Here is a 24,264-nt window from a genome sequence, read left to right as displayed (position 1 = left end):
GGCAGACCCCTGTCAGATACAGAGAATAGAGAAAGAAACTCTGACAGTGTAGATAGTTGCCCTTGGGGTATTATATGTGTATTTTCATATATATGTATTTATTAACTTGTGTTTTGCCTTATAATGGACAATTTAAGTGATATGGACTCTTCCCCTGTTACCTCTAGCTACTCGTAAGGGTACATACAGAACTTTGTGGCTGAGGACTATGTGCAGCCCAAAAACTATTTGCTGTAAATAATTGCACTCCCTGGAGTGCCCCTTTAGGTGACCTCAGAAGAAAAAACTGTCTGGTGTGGCACTAACGGAGGCCCATCTCAGGATCGCCATGACCTGCAGCCACCCCACGGCCTACGTGGAGGGTTTGCTTTGGACAGGTCCCTCAAGCTACCAAGTACTCTACCCTGTGAGATGGACATCCTGTCGGGGGAACCTCACCGCAAGAGACTTGAATTCTGGGGTTGCTTATTATATGTAAATGTATATTTATTATTTATAATGTTTTATACACTGTTCCAAATTATTATGCAAATAATATTTTCTCAGATTTTCCCAAATTACCTATATGAATTGCAGTCATTGTAATTTTCCAGTCAAATAACTATTAGAGTACAATTGAAAGGTTTTTGTACAAACTGCCTATGATAACAGTATATTTTTAAAAAAATAAAAAACTCAAACTGCACAGCAGAGTTTTCAACCTTTTCATTTTAATAAAGAACAAAAAAATGGTCATTTTTGAAATTATAAGCATTAGCAGGTTATTACAAACTGAAATCAAACAGTTTTCAACTCAAAACTTTTTTCGAGGTGATGTTACGTTTGCACATAGGACCCCTTGTTCGAAAGGAGCTTCTGAACTCTCTCGTCCATTGAATTTGTCAGGTTTTGGATGTGTGGCACCCCAGGGGTCTGGTTACCACAGTAATAGAGATATTATGTCTGAGAGCAAGTGGGAGGTTTCTCTGGTCAGGAGCCCTAAGCATGCAACACGGCCCACCCAGACCTGGGAGGGGAGGAATCTGCCCTTATAAACTGGGTCTGGGGCGGGATTAGGTGAGACAGAGCCTGCAGAACAAGCAGAGCAGTCAGAGCCTGGAGTGAAGTTCCAGACAGAGGGAAAGCAAGAACCAGGGACTCTGTAGGAGCAGGAGCGAGTGCCAGAGGCTGGAAGCTAGAAAGCTCGCCTTGGCTGAAGACACTAAACCCGGACACGGAGTCCGAGGCTGTGGGGACATCCAGGTCCAGCAGCAGAATCCAACCGGCAGGGGATTCCATGTCCTCTGGCCTTAGAAACCCGAAGGCACGGTCACAAGCAAGGGACCAGCACCGCCATCGTGAAGCGGAGGCTAACGGAAGGCCCCAAGTCACCGGCCATACGGGTGAGCACCACACGGTATACTCAGGGACGTGGGCTACTTCTACCCGCATAGAGCAAGGTAGCCAGGAAAGAGTGCAGATAGTCGGGGAGGCCTACAACTCCACCTGGCCAGGGGAGATCCTGCTTGCTCACAGACTGACCAGGCCCCTACTGCTAACCAGTACTCCCGGGAGGGTCTGCTTCATACCATCAGTAAAGACCCTGAACTGCACCACACGTCTCTGTGTTTCATCGCCGCATTGGCACCATTACTACTGGGACGCTCACACCATCACTCCCATCATCCACACTAGCTGCCCTGAGGCAAAACTTCTCCGGTGGGGAGTTATCCCATACTCAGCTGCGCAAACAACATCAGCCTCAGCGGTCGGCAGTGCAGCGGCGGTCCCCACTGACCGCAATCCACGGGTGGCGTAGACGGACATTGTTATTACTTAAGACTGCCACTGGTTTGTCCGCCCTGGGCACGGACCGGGTCACCGCCACACTGAGACTACAACCCCCAGCGATCTGGCTCCAGGTATCCCCCTGCACAGCACAAGCCCAGGGGGCGCGTCGACTTTGACGTAGTCGGCAGGATTTCGTGCCCGCAACCACCGGGTACTGCGTGCCTGAAAAAGACTTTTATACTTACCTGTGGTGAAGTTTCCCGCCATCCGGAGTCGTTTCCCGCCATCGGACGCCATCTTGGGTCGTTTCCCGCCATCTTCTGCCGTCTTCCCGCCATCCGTAGCCGCTTCCCGCCATCGGACGCCATCTTCGGGATGCCGCATGGGAAGAAGAGGGGCGTGGACGCCGAAAGCGCGCGAGATCCGAAGCTCCGCCCCACGCTCTGACGCTGCGCAAGGTCCTGGAAGGGAGGAAGAGCGACGCTGACGTCATCAGAGCGCGACGCCAGGTCCTCTACCCCGACGATTGACTGCAGAGCCGCGGCCTACGGAAGAAGAGCATCGCAAAGTAGGCCACGGTCCACTAGGGGGGAAGGAGGATGTCGGACACCGAGGGGAGCTCCACCGCCACACCAGCCGCCAACGCAACCGCTGCTGCGGTCATGCCCTTCACCATGCCCGATATCCCGGGGGCAACCTGGCTACCCCAGTACTCAGGGGAGTCACATACCCTGAGTGACTTTAGGGAAAGACTTGATAGCCTCTTCCAGGTATACCCCCGCACAGAAGAGCAAAAAGTGAGCATTCTGGTGGCCCAGCTAATCGGGGCAGCCCAAAGGGAGGTAAAGTTCTGGTCACCTGGGAAGAAGAGGACTGTCAGAGAAATACTAGCCCGGCTGAAAGACACATTTCATACCCGAACCTCAGCTGAGATAAAACTAAGATTTTACGGGTGCAAACAGCGGGCACATGAAAGTATAAGGGACTATGCTCTAAACCTACAAGAGGCCCTGAGAGCCATTAAGCAGGCAGACCCTGACAGCGTGGGAAATGAAGACAAGCTGTTGACCGAACAATTTATTGAGGGTCTACTGTGCAATGCCCACCGAACCCAGTTGCGGGCAATGGCCTTACAGGACCCTGACCTGGACTTTGCACAGTTCAAGGACAGAGCCATCCAGGTGCTCCGAGAACCGGCACCAGGTGGCGCTGCGACCCACAGGCACCCTGCTATCACTTATCACCAGGAGACGGCGCCCTTGTCTGCAGGGCCTGTGGGAGCTGATGCGCAGGCTTTGAACAATAACCCGGCAACAGACCTGCACCATCAGGTCCAAGAGCTGACTAAGAGCGTTGCCGCGCTAACCAGAACTGTGCAGTCTTTACAGGTCTCTTCTCCAGGAAAGATCCAGCTGGCATCCGGACCGGAGGACGTCCCGTGGCGCTGACTGAGGAGGACCCCACCGGCCAGAGGAAGACCCAGCGACAGATACAACGAGGACGGACGACCCATCTGCCGTCGCTGCAATCAACCCGGACTTATGGCAAGGTACTGTAATTTAAACGGGCACAACCTGGGGTAGAGGGCCAACCCCCAGGAATAAGATCATCAGGCCCATCGAACTGGCGTGACAAATACGTAGGGGGACGTCCGGTCTTGCCTGTGGTACTGGATGGCATTCCTATGAGTGCCCTACTAGACACCGGGTCACAGGTCACCACCATCCCGTACGTGCTCTTCAAGCGGTACTGGAATGACTCGGACTTAACCCGCTACCCAGATGACGACCTGAGCATTATAGCCAGCAATGGTCAGTCCGTGCCCCAGATAGGATTTAAAGAGGTGACCATCAAGGTCGGTAAAGTTGAACTGCCGGCACAAGGACTGATCATTGTGGACATTGACCGTCGCGAGAGTCACCCAAAAATAACCCTAGGTACTAATGTAATTGAAAACTGTCTTGCAGAGGTGATTCTTATTTTGCAACAGGTTGCCAAGAACGCCAGTTCCAGCCAGCAGCGTGTGCTCCAAAAAGAGATCCGGGCACTGATGAAATGGCAACAGGTGGAACTATCTGGTGGTGAGATAGGTAGCGTGAGAATGTGTGACCCATTCCCTATTGCCATGCCCCCAAAAAGTGAGATGATGATTTGGTGCCGGGCAGCTATTGGTCTAAGAGGTAGAGACTACCAAGCAATGGCAGAACCCGTCTACTCAGACAGTAGGCCCACCATTTTGACAGCACGGGGGGTGGTCGATGTACGCCATGGGAGGGTGCCCGTCCGCATCATCAATATCGGGGAGAGAGAAGTATACCTGCCCCGGTATGCCACGCTAGCCAAATTGTTCACCATAAACCAGAATTCTGTACAGGCCGTGGATCCCTTGCCTCCATCTGAACCAGAGGAAGGTAACGGCTCTAAGAAACCAATGGAGGACTGGTGTCAGCAACTGCATTTGGGTACTGACTCCACTCCCTCACACCAAAAACAGGGAGTCTATCGGGTGGTTCAGGAGTACGAGAGAGTGTTTAGCAAACACCCGTTAGACTTTGGGCGAGTAAAGGGGGTAGAACATCGCATCCCAACCGGAGACCATCCTCCCATAAAGGAGAGATACCGACCCGTACCCCCTGCACACTATCAACACGCCAAGGGGATGTTAAAAGACATGAAGGAGGCTGGGGTAATTAGGGACAGCTGTAGCCCCTGGGCAGCTCCACTAGTCTTAGTGAAAAAGAAAGACAACACCATGAGAATGTGTGTAGACTACAGGAAGGTCAACCGTATCACACACAAAGATGCGTACCCGTTACCAAGGATAGAAGAGTCCTTAGCTGCATTAAAATCTGCTAACTTCTTCTCTACTTTGGATCTCACTAGCGGGTACTGGCAGGTTTCTGTAGCAGAGGCGGACCAGGAGAAAACCGCATTCACCACCCCGATGGGACTCAGCGAATTTAACTGTATGCCGTTCGGGCTCTGCAACGCACCAGGAACCTTCCAACGGTTGATGGAGTGCTGTCTGGGACACCGGAACTTCGAGACGGTCCTATTATACCTGGACGACGTCATTGTCTATTCCAAGACCTATGAGGACCATCTGGAACACCTGGCAGAAGTGTTTGAAGCCCTGGCGAACTATGGCCTAAAGGTAAAACCCTCAAAGTGTCATCTACTGAAGCCAAAGGTACAATACATGGGACACGTGGTGAGTGCTGACGGAGTGGCTCCCGACCCTGACAAGATCACCGCGATCAAGGACTGGCCAAGACCATCCAGCATAAAGGAAGTGTGGCAGTTCCTCGGGTTGGTAGGCTACTACCAAAGATTCATTCCTGGTTTTACCAAGAAGGCAGCTCCTATGCAGGACCTCCTGATAGGCCAGTCCAGGAAGGAAAAAAACCAGAAGCCACCCTTCAAATGGGAAAAGCTGGAAGAGGAGTCCTTCCGCCAGCTGAAGATGGCCCTCACGGGGGATGAAATCCTGGCGTACCCTGATTACAGCCAGCCCTTTATCCTCTACACAGACGCAAGCAACATCGGGCTAGGAGCTGTACTGTCCCAGATCCAGCAGGGGAGAGAACGGGTAATTGCTTACGCCAGCCGAAAACTGCGACCCACGGAAAGAAACCCTGAGAATTACAGCTCGTTCAAGCTCGAGTTCCTGGCAGTGGTGTGGGCAGTAACCGAACGTTTCAAGCATTACCTTGCCTCTTCCAGGTTCACCGTGTACACGGACAACAACCCGTTGACACACCTGGACACTGCAAGACTGGGTGCCCTGGAGCAGAGATGGATGGCCCGCCTGTCCAATTTTGAGTTCACGATCAAATACCGGGCAGGACGCTCCAATACCAACGCGGACGCCCTGTCCAGGATGCCAAACCTACCGGACGAAGGGGAGGATCCAGAAGAATTGGAAGAGATCGAACTCCCTGCGTTTCACCATCATGGGATTACCCAGTATTCCCACCGTGTGAGGGACCAGCGAACCGCTACGTTCAACCCCTTACCCCACTACAACTGGGCAGAGACGCAAGACAGTGACCCTGCAGTCCGTCTGGTGAAGGAGATGCTGACCCAGGCTGACGCCCGCCTGGACCCTGACGCTCCGGAAGAAACCAAGCAACTGTGGACGGAAAAGAGCAGACTGTTTCTCTACAAGGAGAAGTTGTGCCGCAGAATGGTCAATTCCCGGACACATGAGCTGATCTGGCAGGTGGTGGTACCGAGACGGGACGCAGCTATGGTGCTGGAGGCCTACCACAATGGGGCAGGGCACTTCGGATGGAAGAAGCTGGAGTTCCTGCTGCGTGAACGGTTCTACTGGATAGGCATGAGAGGAGCCATTGAGAGGTGGTGTAGAGACTGTGGCCCGTGCAATCTAAGAAGAAGGGACCGTGCCAGCCAGAGGACTCCCCTGCAGCCCATCATCACCAGGCAGCCGCTAGAACTGGTCGCTCTGGACCATGTTAAACTGGCTCCAAGCAGAAGCGGGTATGTCTACGCCCTAACCATCGTGGATCACTACTCCCGATTCCTAGTGGTGGTCCCTGTCAAAGACTTGACGGCTCAGACAGCAGCCAGAGCCTTCCAGCTGCACTTCTGCCACCCACACGGGTACCCGGACCAAGTGCTGACGGACCAAGGACCAGCCTTCGAAGCGGAGGTCTTCCAGGAGTTCTGCAACCTGTATGGCTGCAAGAAGATAAGAACAATGCCCTATCACCCCCAAATCAATGGACTCTGCGAGAAGATGAACCAGGTGGTGATAGATCTGCTAAAAACATTGCCCCTGGAAGAACGCAGTCTGTGGCCTGAGAAACTGCCCGATCTGGTGGACCTGTATAACCACATCCCGGTAGATTCCACCAACTGTACCCCGGCTTACCTAATGCGAGCAAGACCTGGTAAGCTGCCTGTTGACCTGGATATGGGAGTCCTGATACCCGAGGACACCTCGCCAGAGACAGACTGGGATACAGAACGGCAGCAGCAGTACCGGAAAGTACAGGAGAGCGTCGAGCGAAGTCTCTGTCAATCAAGAGAAAGGCAGGAGAGGACTTATAACCAACATGCTCCCGCTGTTCCCCTGGTACCTGGAGAGCAGGTCTTGAAAAGAAAAAGGCGGCTCCATAAATTGGACGATCAGTGGGAAAAGGACCCGTACACCGTACTGCCCTCAAGCCACAATAATCCAAAGGTGTACGTCATCAGCAAGGATGGAGGAGAGACCACAGCCACTGTCTCCAGAGACCACCTGAAAAAGTGCCCTGAGAAGTTGTAAAGCACGGATGAAGATCAGGAAGGCCCTCAACCCGTAGAGGAAAAAGAGGAAATGATCACCACCGTACTCGGAGACTTTCCCCGGTCCTGGACACAAGTAAACAACGCTATCGTGGTGCCCGTCCTCACCTTTCTCCAGCCAGCCCCTCAAGTGCCTACAGAAGACCAGGTAGAGCTGGAAGAGCAGCCGGCCCAGGAGGCAGAAGAGTCCACACCAGCAGCGCAGGAGGATCAACCCTCTGCTAGTAGTGAGCCTGCCGTGCCTCTAGTGAGCCAAAGAGTATGCAGACAGCTGCCCAGCTTACCCATAACACCTCCTACACCCTGTAGTGCAGGACCAGTTAGTGAGCTCCGTAGGTCCACTAGAGTCACTAGAGGTCAGATGCCCGCTCGCTGGAGAATCTAAAGTGATGCACTGTGAATTTATCTATTTAACTCTTTATGGTTTATGTTTGTTGCCTGTTATTAATTATGTTTCTCAGTTACCCTGCAGATTTCTATGGACTAACAGGTTATGGACACTGGATAACCGGAACAATTTTGTAGATAGTTGCACCTTGGTGCCTCTTGTGAAGACGGCCGCGGAAGAGAAAACCTGTCTGGCGTGGCCTCCTTGCGGCCCAAAGTAGCTAGCTCCAGCCTTGCAGCCACGCCCAGGGCCAATGCAAGGGGTTTGCTTTGGACAGGTCCCCTACTTCGCTTAAAACTTCACCTTGGGTGATATGGACACCCGGTTGCGGACACGCCGTGACCTTTAAAGAACTAAAGCTTCTTGTAAATATGTTATTGTATTATTGTTATACCCTGTATTTATGTTTCTTTAAAAATGTGTTTAGTCCCGGAGTACTAAAATTTACTAGGGGGGAATGTGGCACCCCAGGGGTCTGGTTACCACAGTAATAGAGATATTATGTCTGAGAGCAAGTGGGAGGTTTCTCTGGTCAGGAGCCCTAAGCATGCAACACGGCCCACCCAGACCTGGGAGGGGAGGAATCTGCCCTAATAAACTGGGTCTGGGGCAGGATTAGGTGAGACAGAGCCTGCTGAACAAGCAGAGCAGTCAGAGCCTGAAGTGAAGTTCCAGACAGAGGGAAAGCAAGAACCAGGAGCTCTGAAGGAGCAGGAGCGAGTGCCAGAGGCTGGAAGCTAGAAAGCTCGCCTTGGCTGAAGACACTAAACCCGGACACGGAGTCCGAGGCTGTGGGGACATCCAGGTCCAGCAGCAGAATCCAACCGGCAGGGGATTCCATGTCCTCTGGCCTTAGAAACCCGAAGGCACGGTCACAAGCAAGGGACCAGCACCGCCATCGTGAAGCGGAGGCTAATGGAAGGCCCCAAGTCACCGGCCATATGGGTGAGCACCACACGGTATACTCAGGTACGTGGGCTACTTCTACCCGCATAGAGCAAGGTAGCCAGGAAAGAGTGCAGATAGTCGGGGAGGCCTACAACTCCACCTGGCCAGGGGAGATCCTGCTTGCTCACAGACTGACCAGGCCCCTACTGCTAACCAGTACTCCCGGGAGGGTCTGCTTCATACCATCAGTAAAGACCCTGAACTGCACCACACGTCTCTGTGTTTCATCGCCGCACCGGCACCATTACTACTGGGACGCTCACACCATCACTCCCATCATCCACACTAGCTGCCCTGAGGCAAAACTTCTCCCGTGGGGAGTTATCCCATACTCAGCTGCGCAAACAACATCAGCCTCAGCGGTCGGCAGCGCAGCGGCGGTCCCCACTGACCGCAATCCACGGGTGGCGTAGTCGGACATTGTTATTACTTAAGACTGCCACTGGTTTGACCGCCCTGGGCATGGACCGGGTCACCGCCACACTGAGACTACAACCCCCAGCGATCCGGCTCCGGGTATCCCCCTGCACAGCACAGGCCCAGGGGGCGCATCAGATGGTTTCTGCTTCAATTGTTTTGCATGAGGACAGAATACCCTCCCAGAGCTGTTGCTTAGATGTGAACTGCCTCCCGCCATCATAGACACTCCTTTTGATGATGCTCCAGAGGTTCTCAATGGGGTTGAGGTCAGGGGAGCATGGGTGCCACACCATAAGTATGTCCCCTTTTATGCCCATAGGGGGGCACGTCAAATACATAACAGGATGGGGGGAGCACATAACAGGATGGGGGCTGCACATAACAGGATGGGGAACAGGATGGGGGCTGCACATAACAGGATGGGGGCGCAGGATGGGGGCTGCACATAACAGGATGGGAGCGCAGGATGGGGCAGCATATAAGATGGGGGTGCAGGATGGGGGCAGCACATAAAAGGATGGGGGCAGCACAAAAGAGTATGGGGCGCCGGATGGGGAATGCACATAACAGGATCGGGACGCAGGATGGGGGCTGCACATAACAGCATGGGGGCAGCACAAAAGAGGATGGGGGCAGCACATAGCAGGATGGGGCAGCACATAACAGAATAGGGGCAGCACATAACAGGATGGGGGAGCAGGATGGGGGCAGCACAAAATAAGATGAGGGCAGCACATAACAGGATGGGGGAGCAGGATGGGGGCAGCACAAAATAGGATGGGGGCAGCACATATCAGAATGGGGAAGCTGGATGGGGGCAGCACAAAATAAGATGAGGGCAGCACATAACAGGATGGGGGAGCAGGATGGGGGCAGCACAAAATAGGATGGGGGTAGCACATAACAGAATAGGGGCAGCACATAGCAGGATGGGGGAGCAGGATGGGGGCAGCACAAAATAAGATGAGGGCAGCACATAACAGGATGGGGGAGCAGGATGGGGGCAGCACAAAATAGGATGGGGGCAGCACATAACAGGATGGGGAGCAGGATTTGGGGGGAGCACTTAACAGGATGGGGGCATCACATAACAGGATGGGGGGCGCAGAATGGGGGCTGCACATACCAGGATGGGGCACAGGATGGGGGCTGCATATAACAGGGTGGGGGCGCAGGATGGGGGCTGCACATAACAGGATGAGGTCATAGGATGTGAGCTGCGCATAACAGGTTGGGGGCGCAAGATGGGGCATCATATAAGATGGGGGCGCAGGATGGGGGTAGCGCTTAAAAGGATGGGGACAGCACAAAAGAGGATGGGGCGCAGCATGGGGAATGCACATAACAGGATGGAGATGCAGGATGGGGGCTGCACATAACAGCATGGGGGCACAAGATGGGGTCAGCACAAAAGAGGATGGGGGCAGCACATAGCCGGATGGGGGCAGCACATAGCAGGATAGGGGAAGCACATAACAGGATGGGGGAAGCACATAATAGGATGGGGGAAGCATAAAACAGGATGGGGGCAGCAAATAACAGGATGGGGGCGTATGATGGGGACAGCACAAAAGAAGATGAGGGCAGCACATAACAGGATAGGGGAGCAGGATGGAGGCAACACAAAATAGGATGGGGGCAGCACATAACAGGTTGGGGCGCAGGATTGAGGGCTGCACTTAATATGATGGGGGCAGCACATAACAGGATGGGGGCACAGAATGGGGCGCAGGATGGGCGCAGCACTAAAGAGGATAGGTGCAGCACACTGGGGTAGATGTGGGGGAGGGTGGTAGTCGGGAGCTGCAGGAGAGTGAGGTCGCTAGTTGGGTGACAGTTAGAAGGGGTGGTAGAGGGAAGAGTGCCAGGGAGGCTAGTCCTGATCTTGCACACCCTAATAAGTTTTCAAAGTTGGCAGATGAGGGGAGTGACGGTACAGGGGTAGCACTACTGCAGCAAGGCATGTCCCCTGAAAGCCGGAGGAGTGTCAGCTCCAGTAAAGAGGGAAATAGGAGAGTAGGGCAGGCCAGGCAGGTGCTGGTAGTGGGGGACCCAATTATTAGGGGAACAGATAGGGCAATCTGTCACAAAGACAGGGATCGTCAAACAGTATGCTGCCTACCTGGCGCTCGAGTCCGGCACATCGCTGATCGGGTTGACAGATTACTGGGAGGGGCTGGTGAGGACTCAGCGGTCATGGTGCACATTGGCACAAATAACAAAGTTAGAGGTAGGTGGAAGGTCCTTAAAGATGATTTCAGGGAATTAGGCTGCAAGCTGAAAGCAAGGACCTCCAAGGTGGTATTCTCTGAAATACTACCGGTACCACGTGCCACGCCAGAGAGGCAACGGGAGATTAGGGAGATAAATAAGTGGCTCAAGAACTGGTGTAGGAAGGAGGGATTTGGGTTCCTGGAGATATGGGCCGACTTCTCAGTTGGCTACAGACTCTACGCTAGGGACCGGCTGCACCTTAATGGGGAGTGTGCAGCTGTGCTGGGGGAGAAAATGGCTAGAAGGTTGGAGGAGTGTTTAAACTAGGGATTTGGGGGGAGGGTATTCATTTTATAGGTGGGGAAGATAGTGCAGATAGTGACCTGGGCACAAATAAAGAAATTGGGGGTGGGGTTAGAGCAGTCAATAAAGTAAGAAGGAATAGAGGTACAGAGAGATGCATAAAATGCATGTACACTAATGCCAGAAGCCTCACCAACAAAATGGACGAATTAGAATTCATTTTGTTGGAAAATAATTATGACATGGTAGGGATATATGAGACGTGGCTGGACGAGAGCCATGACTGGGCAGTTAATTTACAGGGCTATAGTCTGTTCAGAAATGACCGTACAAACAAGCGAGGGGGGTGTGTGTTTATATTAAAATCATCCTTAAAACCTGTCTTGCTGGAGGATATATGTGAATCTAATGAAAATGTAGAGTCACTGTGGGTGGAGATAAGGGGAGGGGGAAAAATAATAATTTACTGATAGGGATTTGTTATAAGTCTCCAAAAATAATGGAAGTAGCGGAGAATATCCTCGTAAAGCAAATAGATGAAGCAGCGACTCAAGGAGAAGTCATTATTATGGGAGACTTCAACTACCCTGAAATACACTGGGGGACAGAAACATGTAGTTCAAGCAAAGGAAATAGGTTTTTTACTACTATGAGAGACAGTTACCTTTCACAACTGGTTCAGGACCCAACAAGAAGGGGGGCACTGCTAGACCTAATATTAACCAATAGGCCAGACCGCATATCAAATATACGAGTTGGGGGTCACTTGGGTAATAGTGATCACAAAATAATACGATTTTATGTAACCTTTAATAAGATGTGTAGTAGAGGGGTTACAAGGACACTAAACTTCAGGAAGGCAAATTTCCAACGGTTAAGAGATGATCTTAGTGCAATAAACTGGGACGATATCCTGAGACATAAAACTACACAAAGCAAATGGGAGATATTTATTAGCATCCTGAATAGTGTTGAGCCACCCCCGTAGTGTTCGAGTTCGGTTCGTCGAACACCCGTGTGTTCGCCGAACTGTTCGTCGAACTGTTCGTCGAACACCTTCGAACACCGTTAAAACCAATGGCAGGCAAACAAAAACACATAGAAACACATAGAAAACACCTTCAAAGGTGTCCAAAAGCTGACAAACTGCTCAGAAGACACAACTAACACATGGAAAAGTGACAAGTACATATAGTCATGCGAAAAGAAAAGAGGTGGAGGAGTAAAAGGAGGGGGAGACACAGATATAGGCATGTCATGCCCTTCTAAAATCCAAAAAGTGAGAAGCCGAGACGGCCAGTCCGCTCCTGCCCGTGCCACCTCCGTGTCGCCGGGTTTGTGCCAGAGCCGCGGTGAACCCTGACGGCCAGCCCCCGTCTCCCAATACTGGTGCCTGTCCGCTGGTGGGTCGAGAGAGCCCCCCTGTGGTGGAGGCAGCTCTAAGCTTTTTAATTTAAATTGTCCCTCTAATTTGAATGAATACACTTTAAATCCATTTACAAGGATCTATTGGAGGGCAAGTCTCATGCCAGCAGCCTTGTAATTCCAGCTCCAGTAGCGTCCACTAAAGCTGCTGCAGTTAAAAAGCTTTTATAAGGATCGAGCTCGGCTGTCCACCGCAAGGCATCCTAGTGCCAGTCCCAGCCCCTATGCCTTGGGGTGCCTCCTGATGCTCTTCACTAAGTATCCCGTGGTCCCGAAGCATTTCCTTTGAAAAAATTAAGTGTCCAAACTACAGGTGGTGTAGCTTGCTTAACAGCCGGGATAATCCGCTGACTAGCAGACACTGCTACTAGGCACAAAGTATTTCCTGGGCTAGATGCAGTTAAAAATTTGTAAGTAGATACTCTCGTTGGATGCTGAGAAAGCATTCCATAGAGTCTCCTGGCACGCCATATATGATTCTCTTAAAAAGCTTGGGGTAGGGGTCTAGGGGACCCTTTTATAGCCAAAATCACGGCCCTGTATCACAATACGTCACCTAGGCTGAAGATAAATGGAACTGTAGCACCGAGGGCTCGGTTGCTACAGACGTATTGCACCTCACCCAGAGGTGTGATATCTCACTCTCAGATAAGGATGGAGTGTGGATCAGGACCCGACACCTGCATGCATTACACCACATTGCCGTGGGGCAGGGCGACCAATATGCCCCTGAGATGGGCACGACAGTCCCTGTCCCTGGCTGGAGTGGGGGGAGGGAACACTGAGGAAGGGGAACCCTGCAGTGCAGGAGCAGGGAGGAAGCAGTTCCTGGGTGCATTGAGAAGGGAGTATAAAAGGTGGGCACCATCTTAGTTCAGTGCAGAGAAGTCTGAGCAGAAGTGGCAGGGAGCAGGGGCTCTGCATGAGCTCTGCTCCGGAGGCGGGCCTAGTAACAGAGGCCCAGGCCTGCAAGAGGGAGAAGGAAGGAAGAGGAGCGGAGAAGGCTCCAGGAACGAGGAATGAAGGGATCCCAGGGGTGCGGACGGGCGAGTCGCCACCGCACGCCCGAATCCACCTGCGTGGAGGGGTCAGGCCAAAGGGGGAGACCGGTCCCCGAACTAGTGGAGGCAGGAAACGACCCTCAGCTAGAAACCGGAGGCTCTGACATTTTATGTGGCGCAGCCCCTTGCTCCACCCGCTAGGAAGGCACCACATAGGGTCAGGGAAACTGGCGCCAAGTTTACCAAGAGGAGGCCCGAGGCAGCCGGACAGAAGTGTTGGTAAGAAAGGCCAGACAAAGGACACACAAAGGGGGTCCTGTGAAGCGCTCCAAAGTTATCTGGGAGTTGTCTGAGCCCCTCACCTGGTGAGCACAGTACGACGTGGGCAGCAGTTACCTGCAGACGTGGTCTGGATAATAAGAACTGTGAGTAAAGGCCCTGAACTGCATCACTGACTCCGTGTCGTTACTGCTGCTGCCCTGCACCATCACCCCCATCCTCCGCATACACTGCCCTGAGGCTATACTCCTCCCGTGGGGAGTTATGCTACGCTCTGCTGCACCCACAACACCAGCCTTAGCGGTCTGCCCTGTAGCGGCGGTTCACTCTGACCGCAATCCACGGGTGGCGTAGTCGGACATTTAAACATCAAAACCACATAAATAGTTCCGCCACTGGTTTGACCGCCCTGAGCCACGGAACCGGATCGCCGCCACGAAGACTACAACCACCAGCATCCACCAAAAAGGGTCCGGCTCCGGGTGTCCCAAGGCCCAGGGGGTGCGTCAGAACATTTTCATCACCTTTCACAATCACCAATGGGACAAGGCAGGGATGTCCTCTGTCCCCTCTCTTATACATCCTAGTGACGGAGCACCTGCTCTCATCAATTCGCCATAACCCCAATATTAGGTGGATTGAGGTGGGAGGCACCGAGTACAAGTGCTCTCTATTTGCTGATGATGTCCTAGTATATATCACTCAATCACATATATCCATCCCTGCTGTTATGGCTGAAATAGATCACTTTGTTACATGGTAAAATTTTAAAATCAATGCAGCGAAGTCTGAGGCCCTCGATGTCTCCCTCCCTAAATCCATATAGGATTCCATCCAGTCCAACTTTCCCTTTGCCTGGCCCTCACAGGGTATCAAATACTTAGGAATTCCTATTCATAGAGACCTCTCCCATCTATGTTATCTTAATTTTGGGCCCTTTATTGAACAATTCCATACAGACCACGGTTGGCAAGTTAGAACTGTAAGATTCACTACGTGAACCACTGGTGTTTTGTGGAAAAGCACATGTACACCGCGTTCCAAATTATTATGCAAAAAGTGTTTAGGAGTGATAAGGGAAGAATTTGTTTGTTTGTCAGTTAAACTCATTGATGGTGATGTGTGTCAGGGCTCTTTATATCACTGTAAGCAATTGCAGACACCTGTGCTAATTAGTTTGGCAGGTGTGTCCAATGAAAGGCAAGACTACTTAAGAAGGCTCTCTCACATTATTAAGCAGCCTACATTTTCTGCCAAAATGGGAAAGAAAAAGGATGTGTCGGCTGCTGAGAAGCAACAAATTGTGGAGTGTTTAGGTCAAGGCATGACTACAATCAACATTGTGCGATGATCAGGATGAAGTGTCTTGGCAATCAAGAAGTATGTAGCTGATTCACAGTACACATGTGTGCGTGCTGATAAGGGCAAATTGAGGACTCTTTCCTACAGGCAATTACGTCAGGTTGAAACAGCAGCGGCAAAAAAGCCTTGTCATAGCAGCAGACAAGTTTTTGAAGCTGCTTGTGCCTCCAACGTCCCCCGAACAACAAGATGCAGGGTCCTTCAGAGGTTTGCAGCTGTGCATATGCCATCCTGTCGACCTCCTCTATCCACTTCACACAAGCAGAAACGGCTCCAGTGGGCCAAACATTACATGAAGACTGATTTCAAAACTGTTTTGTTCACGGATGAGTGCCGTGCAGCGCTCGATGGTCCAGATGAATGGAGTGGAGGATGGCTGGTTGATGGACACCCCACGCAAACACGGCTACAGCGCCAACAAGGAGGAGGTGGAGTAATGTTTTGGGCTGGAATCATGGGGAGAGAGATTGTCGGCCCCTTTAGGATCCCTGAAGGCGCTAAAGATGAACTCCATAATGTATGTGGATTTTCTCAAACAGCACTTCCTGCCATGGTTCAAGAAGAAGAACCGTGTATTTCACAGCAAGATCATTTTTCTGCATGATAATGCACCATCTCATGCTGCACATAAAACATCTGCATCTCTGGCTGATATGGGCATAAAAGGGGACAAACTTATGGTGTGACCCCCATGCTCCTTTGACCTCTACCCCATTCAGAACCTTTGGAGCATCATTAAAAGGAGTGTCTATGATGGCGGGAGGCAGTTCACATCTAAGCAACAGCTCTGGGAGGGTATTCTGTCCTCATGCAAAACAATTGAAGCAGAAACCATCCAAAACCTGACAAATTCAATGGACGAGAGAGTTCAGAAGCTCCTTTCGAACAAGGGGTCCTATGTGAAAATGTAACATCACCTAGAATAAAGTTTTGAGTTGAAAACTGTTTGATTTCAGTTTCTAACAACCTGCTAATGCTTATAATTTCAAAAATGACCATTTTTTTGGTCTTTATTAAAATGAAAAGGTTGATCGAAAAGTTTGGGGGATCTAAGAGTGTGGCAACCCAGTAGTCATGATTACTTCGAATTCTGACAATATGAGGGTCATGCTGCAGGTAGTGCAGCAAGAAGGCACTTATGTGTCTTGCGCATCTCGGAGCCCCAAAATTATTTTCCGGGCTAGATGCAGCTAAAAATTATTTTTAATTTTAAATCTGGTGAAGCTTATTATAGATGGCCTAATAGGATCAGTGCTGCACACTGCTACAAAGCCCAAATTATTTTCCAGTCAAGATACAGATAAACATGATTAGTAATTTGAAAGCTTAAAACGGTTGGTAGGGTGATTTTAACCAATCATCAAGCTTTTACTCTCCCCAGGATGACACAGGGGTAGAAAAGTCGTTTCGGATCCATGATTTGTTCATCTTTATGAACGTGAGTCTGTCTACATTATCAGTGGAGAGCCGCGTGCGCTTATCTGTCAGCACACCACCAGCAGCGCTGAACACACGTTCAGACAGAACGCTGGCTGCGGGGCATGACAAGATCTCCAAGGCGTAAGTGGCTAGCTCCGGCCATTTATCCAGATTGGAAGCCCAAAAAGAGCAAGGGTCCAGTGACACAGTCGTGGCTTCAATGTTTACTTGGAGATACTCCTGTACCATCGTCTCTAGGCGTTGACTATGTGTCAGACTTCTTGTCTCCTGTGGCCTTGCAAAGGATGGGCTAAAAAAGTGGTGAAATGATTCCGCAAAATTGATGTTACCAGCAGATACTGTGGTTCTGTTACGGTTTGAGTGCTGAACACTTGACGGTCCCACGGTTGGCAAGTTGGAACTGTGAGATTCACTACGTGCACCACTGGTATTTTGTGGAAAAGCACATGTAAGATTCTGCAACAGTCTCTGCTGATACTCCTGCATGCGTGCATCCCTTTCTATGGCAGGAATAATTTCTGCAAATTTACTTTTGTACCGGGGATCTAACAGTGTGGCAACCCAGTAGTCAGGATTATTTCTAATTCTCACAATTCGAGGGTCATGTTGCAGGTAGTGCAGCAAGAAGGCACTCATGTGTGTTGCGCATCCAGGAGCACCAAGTCCCTGTTGTGTTGGTGGCGAGGTAACAATCATGCTTCCTTCCTCTGTCCTCTCCCCCCAACCTCGCACAACAGAAATGTGATCAAGGTCTCCCTCATCTGATGAGTCTTCCATCAGTTCGTCCTCCACTTCTTCCTGGGCTCCTGCACCTTCCTCACTAGTTTGGCTGCTACCATGCGCCCTGGTAAAACCATCTCCCCCACCCTCACATGCCTGCCGCCTTGGTGCTGCCGACCGTCTGGACCTTGCAGATGTTAGCCCTTCCGCATACAACTCCTCCTCCTCTACTTCCTCCACCTCCTCTTGTGCCACCACCTGACTCCGAATTCTGTTTAACATGTGCTCCAGCATGTAAATCACCGGAATAGTCATGCTGATAATGGCATCGTCAGCACTAAACATCTTCGTCGCCATTTCAAAACTGTGCAGAAGGGTGCATAGGTTCCTGATCTGAGACCACTCCTCCAGCGTGATTTGCCCCACCTCTGAATCTCGTTGGCCCAGGCTATACGTCAGAACGTATTGCACCAGGGCTTGTCGGTGCTGCCACAGTCGCTGCAACATGTGCAGAGTTGAATTCCACCGGGTAGGCACATCGCATTTTAGCCGGTGAAGTGGCAGGCCCAACGACTTCTGTAGAGATGTAAGTCGCTGAGCTGCGGGATGCGAACGGCGGAAGTGAGCACACAGCGACCGTGCCCTCTGCAGAAGGCCATCTAGTCTGGGATAGTGGGCTAAAAATTGCTGGACAACCAGGTTCAACACGTGAGCCATACAAGGCACGTGTGTGACATTGCCCCGGCGAAGGGCCGCACCCAGGTTTGCAGCATTGTCGCACACGGCCTTCCCTGGTTTCAGGTCCAGTGGAGACAACCATTCATGAAATTGGTTCTTCAGAGCTGACCACAACTCCTCAGCTGTGTGACTCACATTTCCCAGACATTTCAATGTAAAAACCGCCTGATGACGTTGAGCCCTACTGCCAGCATAGTAAGGAGGTGTGCAGGATCCCTTCTGCGCAGTTAGAAAGCTTGTGGCATGACCAGACAGGCTTTGGGTGCAGGTGGAAGACCGAGAGGAGGTTGAGGAGGCAGAAGCAGTGGAGGAACTTTGACATAAAGAGGATTGACGCACAACTCGTGGGGACGGCAAGACTTGGACAGCAGCCCCTTGTCCTGCTGTCACCATAGTTACCCAGTGCCCAGTCAGCGACATGTAACGCCCCTGTCCAAGTGTCTGTGGTGAAATGCACCCTGTCACACACAGAGTTTCTCAAAGAAGCGGTGATGTTGTGTGCGACATGCTGGTGGAGCGCAGGCACACCTTTCTTTGAGAAGTAGTGCCGACTGGGCATCTGGTACTGGGGCACTGCGACGGACATAAGGTCTCGAAAATCCTCTGTGTCCACCAGGCGGAAAGGCAGCATTTCTGTAGCCAAGAGCTTGCAGATGGTGAAATTCAACCTCTTAGCTTTCTCATGGCTAGGAGGAAATGGTCTTTTACTTGTCCACATCTGAGGGACCGAGGGCTGGCTATTGTGCTTAGACGGGGTTGATAAAGGAGTCCCCGGCAAACTGCCGGTCTGTGAGGAAGATGCAGGCGGACATGTTAGGTTGCCTTGATCCAAAGGTGGTGCTATCGATGTCGGACAGCGCTCAACACCAGCTGGTGTTACCACCTCCAAAGAAAATGATGACCTGCCAATCACGCTGGCTGTTGCGGGTAAAGAGGTGGCAGGTCTGCGCCCCAAAACAGGTGTGACTGCTGTCCCCCCAGTCACAGAGGATGAAGAGGCCGCGGATGCACAAGATATGGCAGACGGTGATTGGCCCGGCCGGCTAGGCCGCATTGTAGCACACTGAGCTTCCCACTGCAACTTATGCTTCATGTCCATGTGCCGGTTCATGCATGAAGTACTCAAACTATGTATTTTTTGGCCTCTACTTAGCTTTTGCTGACAAATGTTACAGATAATACGAGTTGGGTCATCTTTATCGATCTGAAAAAATGCCCAGGCTATGCAAGGCTTAGCACCCATGCGACCTGAAGAGCCACCACGACTTGTGGTGAGAGGCAGAGTTGTGTATGAGGATGCAGTTGTTGACGTGCTTCCAGTACTACGTCTCTGTCCAGGAAGGCGCAACCTGACCTCGTCGTCACTAGCATCTTCCTCCACCTCCTCTGCTGACCTCATCTCTTGGCTGACTGTGGGTTGACAGTAAGTGGGATCTCCGACCTCATCATCATCACCCTGTGCGTTATCACACCCGTCGTCCTCAGAGCCAACCTGTTCCTGCCCTGACAAAAAACTAAAGCTGTCGCTCCAATCAGGTATTTGAGTCTTATCATCGTCTTCCTCATTGTCTCCACCAACAGGAGTTACAGTTTGGGAATGAGGGTCTACATTATGGTCAGAACCTTCTGCGTCTGGTCCTGGATCCGACTCATAAAGATTCTGGGCATCAGTGCAGATCATTTCCTCGTCTGGATTCACAGAAGCGCTGGAGTCGACCTCTGATTCCCAGGCTATAGTATGAGTAAACAGCTCTGCAGACTCAACCATCTGTTCTACCTCATACTCAGACGGGCAGCTGGAGATTTGGGAGCTGTGAGGAAGCAAGTGCGATTTGGGTGACACCTTTGAGGACTGGAGTATTTGTGATGTTGAAGTTGATGTGGAGGAGAGCCCACTTAAAGGAGCACTTGATATCCGTTGAAGCACCTGCTGTTTTTGTGCCTCATCTGGAATTTGTAGCGATTGGCGTGGCCGTAAGAAAGGGATCTTATCACATTGTCCGCTAAAAGAAGTAGACATTTTAGTTTGGCTGGAAGATGGTCTTTCTTCTGCACCTACCCCACGGACACAACCTTTTTTCCCCTTCCCAACACGCCTATTCCCCTTTCCACCAGCAGCAGGCCTTTTTCCACTCATTTTGGTGGTTAACTAATTCACAACTCTGGAGTTGTTTGCACAAAAAAACAATGGATGGTAACCGAGCAGAGCTGAGTGGCCAAACTGTGGTATTAGGCCAAAACTATTGGCTGGGCTAGATGCAGAAAAAAATTATTTTTAATTTGCAACCTGATGGAGGTCAGTATAGATGGACTAATAGAACAAGTCCCACACGCTGCTAGAAGCCCAAATATTTTTTCAGAGATAAATGAAGAAAAAAATTATTTTTAATTTGCAACCTGATGGAGGTCAGTATAGATGGACTAATAGACCAAGTCCCACACACTGCTAGAAGCCCAAATATTTTTTCAGAGCTAGATGCAGAAAAAAATTATTTTTAATTTGCAACCTGATGGAGGTCAGTATAGATGGACTAATAGACCAAGTCCCACACACTGCTAGAAGCCCAAATATTTTTTCAGAGCTAGATGCAGAAAAAAATTATTTTTAATTTGCAACCTGATGGAGGTCAGTATAGATGGACTAATAGACCAAGTCCCACACACCGCTAGAAGCCCAAATATTTTTTCAGAGCTAGATGCAGAAAAAAATTATTTTTAATTTGCAAACTGATGGAGGTCAGTATAGATGGACTAATAGACCAAGTCCCACACACTGCTAGAAGCCCAAATATTTTTTCAGAGCTAGATGCAGAAAAAAATTATTTTTAATTTGCAACCTGATGGAGGTCAGTATAGATGGACTAATAGAACAAGTCCCACACGCTGCTAGAAGCCCAAATATTTTTTCAGAGATAAATGAAGAAAAAAATTATTTTTAATTTGCAACCTGATGGAGGTCAGTATAGATGGACTAATAGACCAAGTCCCACACACTGCTAGAAGCCCAAATATTTTTTCAGAGCTAGATGCAGAAAAAAATTATTTTTAATTTGCAACCTGATGGAGGTCAGTATAGATGGACTAATAGAACAAGTCCCACACGCTGCTAGAAGCCCAAATATTTTTTCAGAGATAAATGAAGAAAAAAATTATTTTTAATTTGCAACCTGATGGAGGTCAGTATAGATGGACTAATAGACCAAGTCCCACACACTGCTAGAAGCCCAAATATTTTTTCAGAGCTAGATGCAGAAAAAAATTATTTTTAATTTGCAACCTGATGGAGGTCAGTATAGATGGACTAATAGACCAAGTCCCACACACTGCTAGAAGCCCAAATATTTTTTCAGAGCTAGATGCAGAAAAAAATTATTTTTAATTTGCAACCTGATGGAGGTCAGTATAGATGGACTAATAGACCAAGTCCCACACACCGCTAGAAGCCCAAATATTTTTTCAGAGCTAGATGCAGAAAAAAATTATTTTTAATTTGCAAACTGATGGAGGTCAGTATAGATGGACTAATAGACCAAGTCCCACACACTGCTAGAAGCCCAAATATTTTTTCAGAGCTAGATGCAGAAAAAAATTATTTTTAATTTGCAAACTGATGGAGGTCAGTATAGATGGACTAATAGACCAAGTCCCACACACTGCTAGAAGCCCAAATATTTTTTCAGAGCTAGATGCAGAAAAAAATTATTTTTAATTTGCAACCTGATGGAGGTCAGTATAGATGGACTAATAGAACAAGTCCCACACGCTGCTAGAAGCCCAAATATTTTTTCAGAGATAAATGAAGAAAAAAATTATTTTTAATTTGCAACCTGATGGAGGTCAGTATAGATGGACTAATAGACCAAGTCCCACACACTGCTAGAAGCCCAAATATTTTTTCAGAGCTAGATGCAGAAAAAAATTATTTTTAATTTGCAACCTGATGGAGGTCAGTATAGATGGACTAATAGAACAAGTCCCACACGCTGCTAGAAGCCCAAATATTTTTTCAGAGATAAATGAAGAAAAAAATTATTTTTAATTTGCAACCTGATGGAGGTCAGTATAGATGGACTAATAGACCAAGTCCCACACACTGCTAGAAGCCCAAATATTTTTTCAGAGGTAGATGCAGAAAAAAATTATTTTTAATTTGCAACCTGATGGAGGTCAGTATAGATGGACTAATAGACCAAGTCCCACACACTGCTAGAAGCCCAAATATTTTTTCAGAGCTAGATGCAGAAAAAAATTATTTTTAATTTGCAACCTGATGGAGGTCAGTATAGATGGACTAATAGACCAAGTCCCACACACCGCTAGAAGCCCAAATATTTTTTCAGAGCTAGATACAGAAAATTTTTTTATTCAATTTGCAACCTGATGGAGGTCAGTATAGATGGACTAATAGACCAAGTCCCACACACTGCTAGAAGCCCAAATATTTTTTCAGAGCTAGATGCAGAAATTTTTTTTATTCAATTTGCAACCTGATGGAGGTCAGTATAGATGGACTAATAGACCAAGTCCCACACACTGCTAGAAGCCCAAATATTTTTTCAGAGCTAGATGCAGAAAAAAATTATTTTTAATTTGCAACCTGATGGAGGTCAGTATAGATGGACTAATAGACCAAGTCCCACACACTGCTAGAAGCCCAAATATTTTTTCAGAGCTACATGCAGAAAAAAATTATTTTTAATTTGCAACCTGATGGAGGTCAGTATAGATGGACTAATGGAACAAGTCCCACACGCTGCTAGAAGCCCAAATATTTTTTCAGAGATAAATGAAGAAAAAAATTATTTTTAATTTGCAACCTGATGGAGGTCAGTATAGATGGACTAATAGACCAAGTCCCACACACTGCTAGAAGCCCAAATATTTTTTCAGAGCTAGATGCAGAAAAAAATTATTTTTAATTTGCAACCTGATGGAGGTCAGTATAGATGGACTAATAGACCAAGTCCCACACACTGCTAGAAGCCCAAATATTTTTTCAGAGCTAGATGCAGAAAAAAATTATTTTTAATTTGCAACCTGATGGAGGTCAGTATAGATGGACTAATAGAACAAGTCCCACACGCTGCTAGAAGCCCAAATATTTTTTCAGAGATAAATGAAGAAAAAAATTATTTTTAATTTGCAACCTGATGGAGGTCAGTATAGATGGACTAATAGACCAAGTCCCACACACTGCTAGAAGCCCAAATATTTTTTCAGAGCTAGATGCAGAAAAAAATTATTTTTAATTTGCAACCTGATGGAGGTCAGTATAGATGGACTAATAGACCAAGTCCCACACACTGCTAGAAGCCCAAATATTTTTTCAGAGCTAGATGCAGAAAAAAATTATTTTTAATTTGCAACCTGATGGAGGTCAGTATAGATGGACTAATAGACCAAGTCCCACACACCGCTAGAAGCCCAAATATTTTTTCAGAGCTAGATGCAGAAAAAAATTATATTCAGTTTGCAACCTGATGGAGGTCAGTATAGATGGACTAATAGAATGATGCTATGCCCAAAAGATTTTACTTCACTAGGTGCAGTAAAAAAATTGGTATTCTATACACAGGTGGTATATCTTGCAACACAGATAGGCTACTCCACTGACTAACACACTCTGCAATAGGCCAAAAAGGATTAGCTTTGCTAGATTCAGCCAAATGCTGTGAAAAAAACTTGCACAGCACTGGCACAGACCTGCCTGGCAAAAACTGATAGGAACTGATGTAACCTAGTCCTGAAAAGGACTCCAATTACAATTAGTCTTTACTCCCACAATCTATCTATTTAAGAGCACAGACCTGCCTGATAAAAGTCGTAGGAAATGCTGTAACCTAGTCCTTAAAAGGACTGCAATCACAACTATTCCCTACTCCCAAGCTATCTGTATATTTGTGCGAAAATTGGCTTGAAATTAACAAGGTATAGCGCACACAGCAA

Source organism: Phyllobates terribilis, unplaced genomic scaffold (genome assembly GCF_046119375.1).
Source record: "Phyllobates terribilis strain yellow unplaced genomic scaffold, ASM4611937v1 Scaffold_4__5_contigs__length_816908805, whole genome shotgun sequence".
Taxonomy (NCBI): Eukaryota; Metazoa; Chordata; class Amphibia; order Anura; family Dendrobatidae; genus Phyllobates; species Phyllobates terribilis.
Note: the sequence above shows the minus strand (reverse complement) of the source record.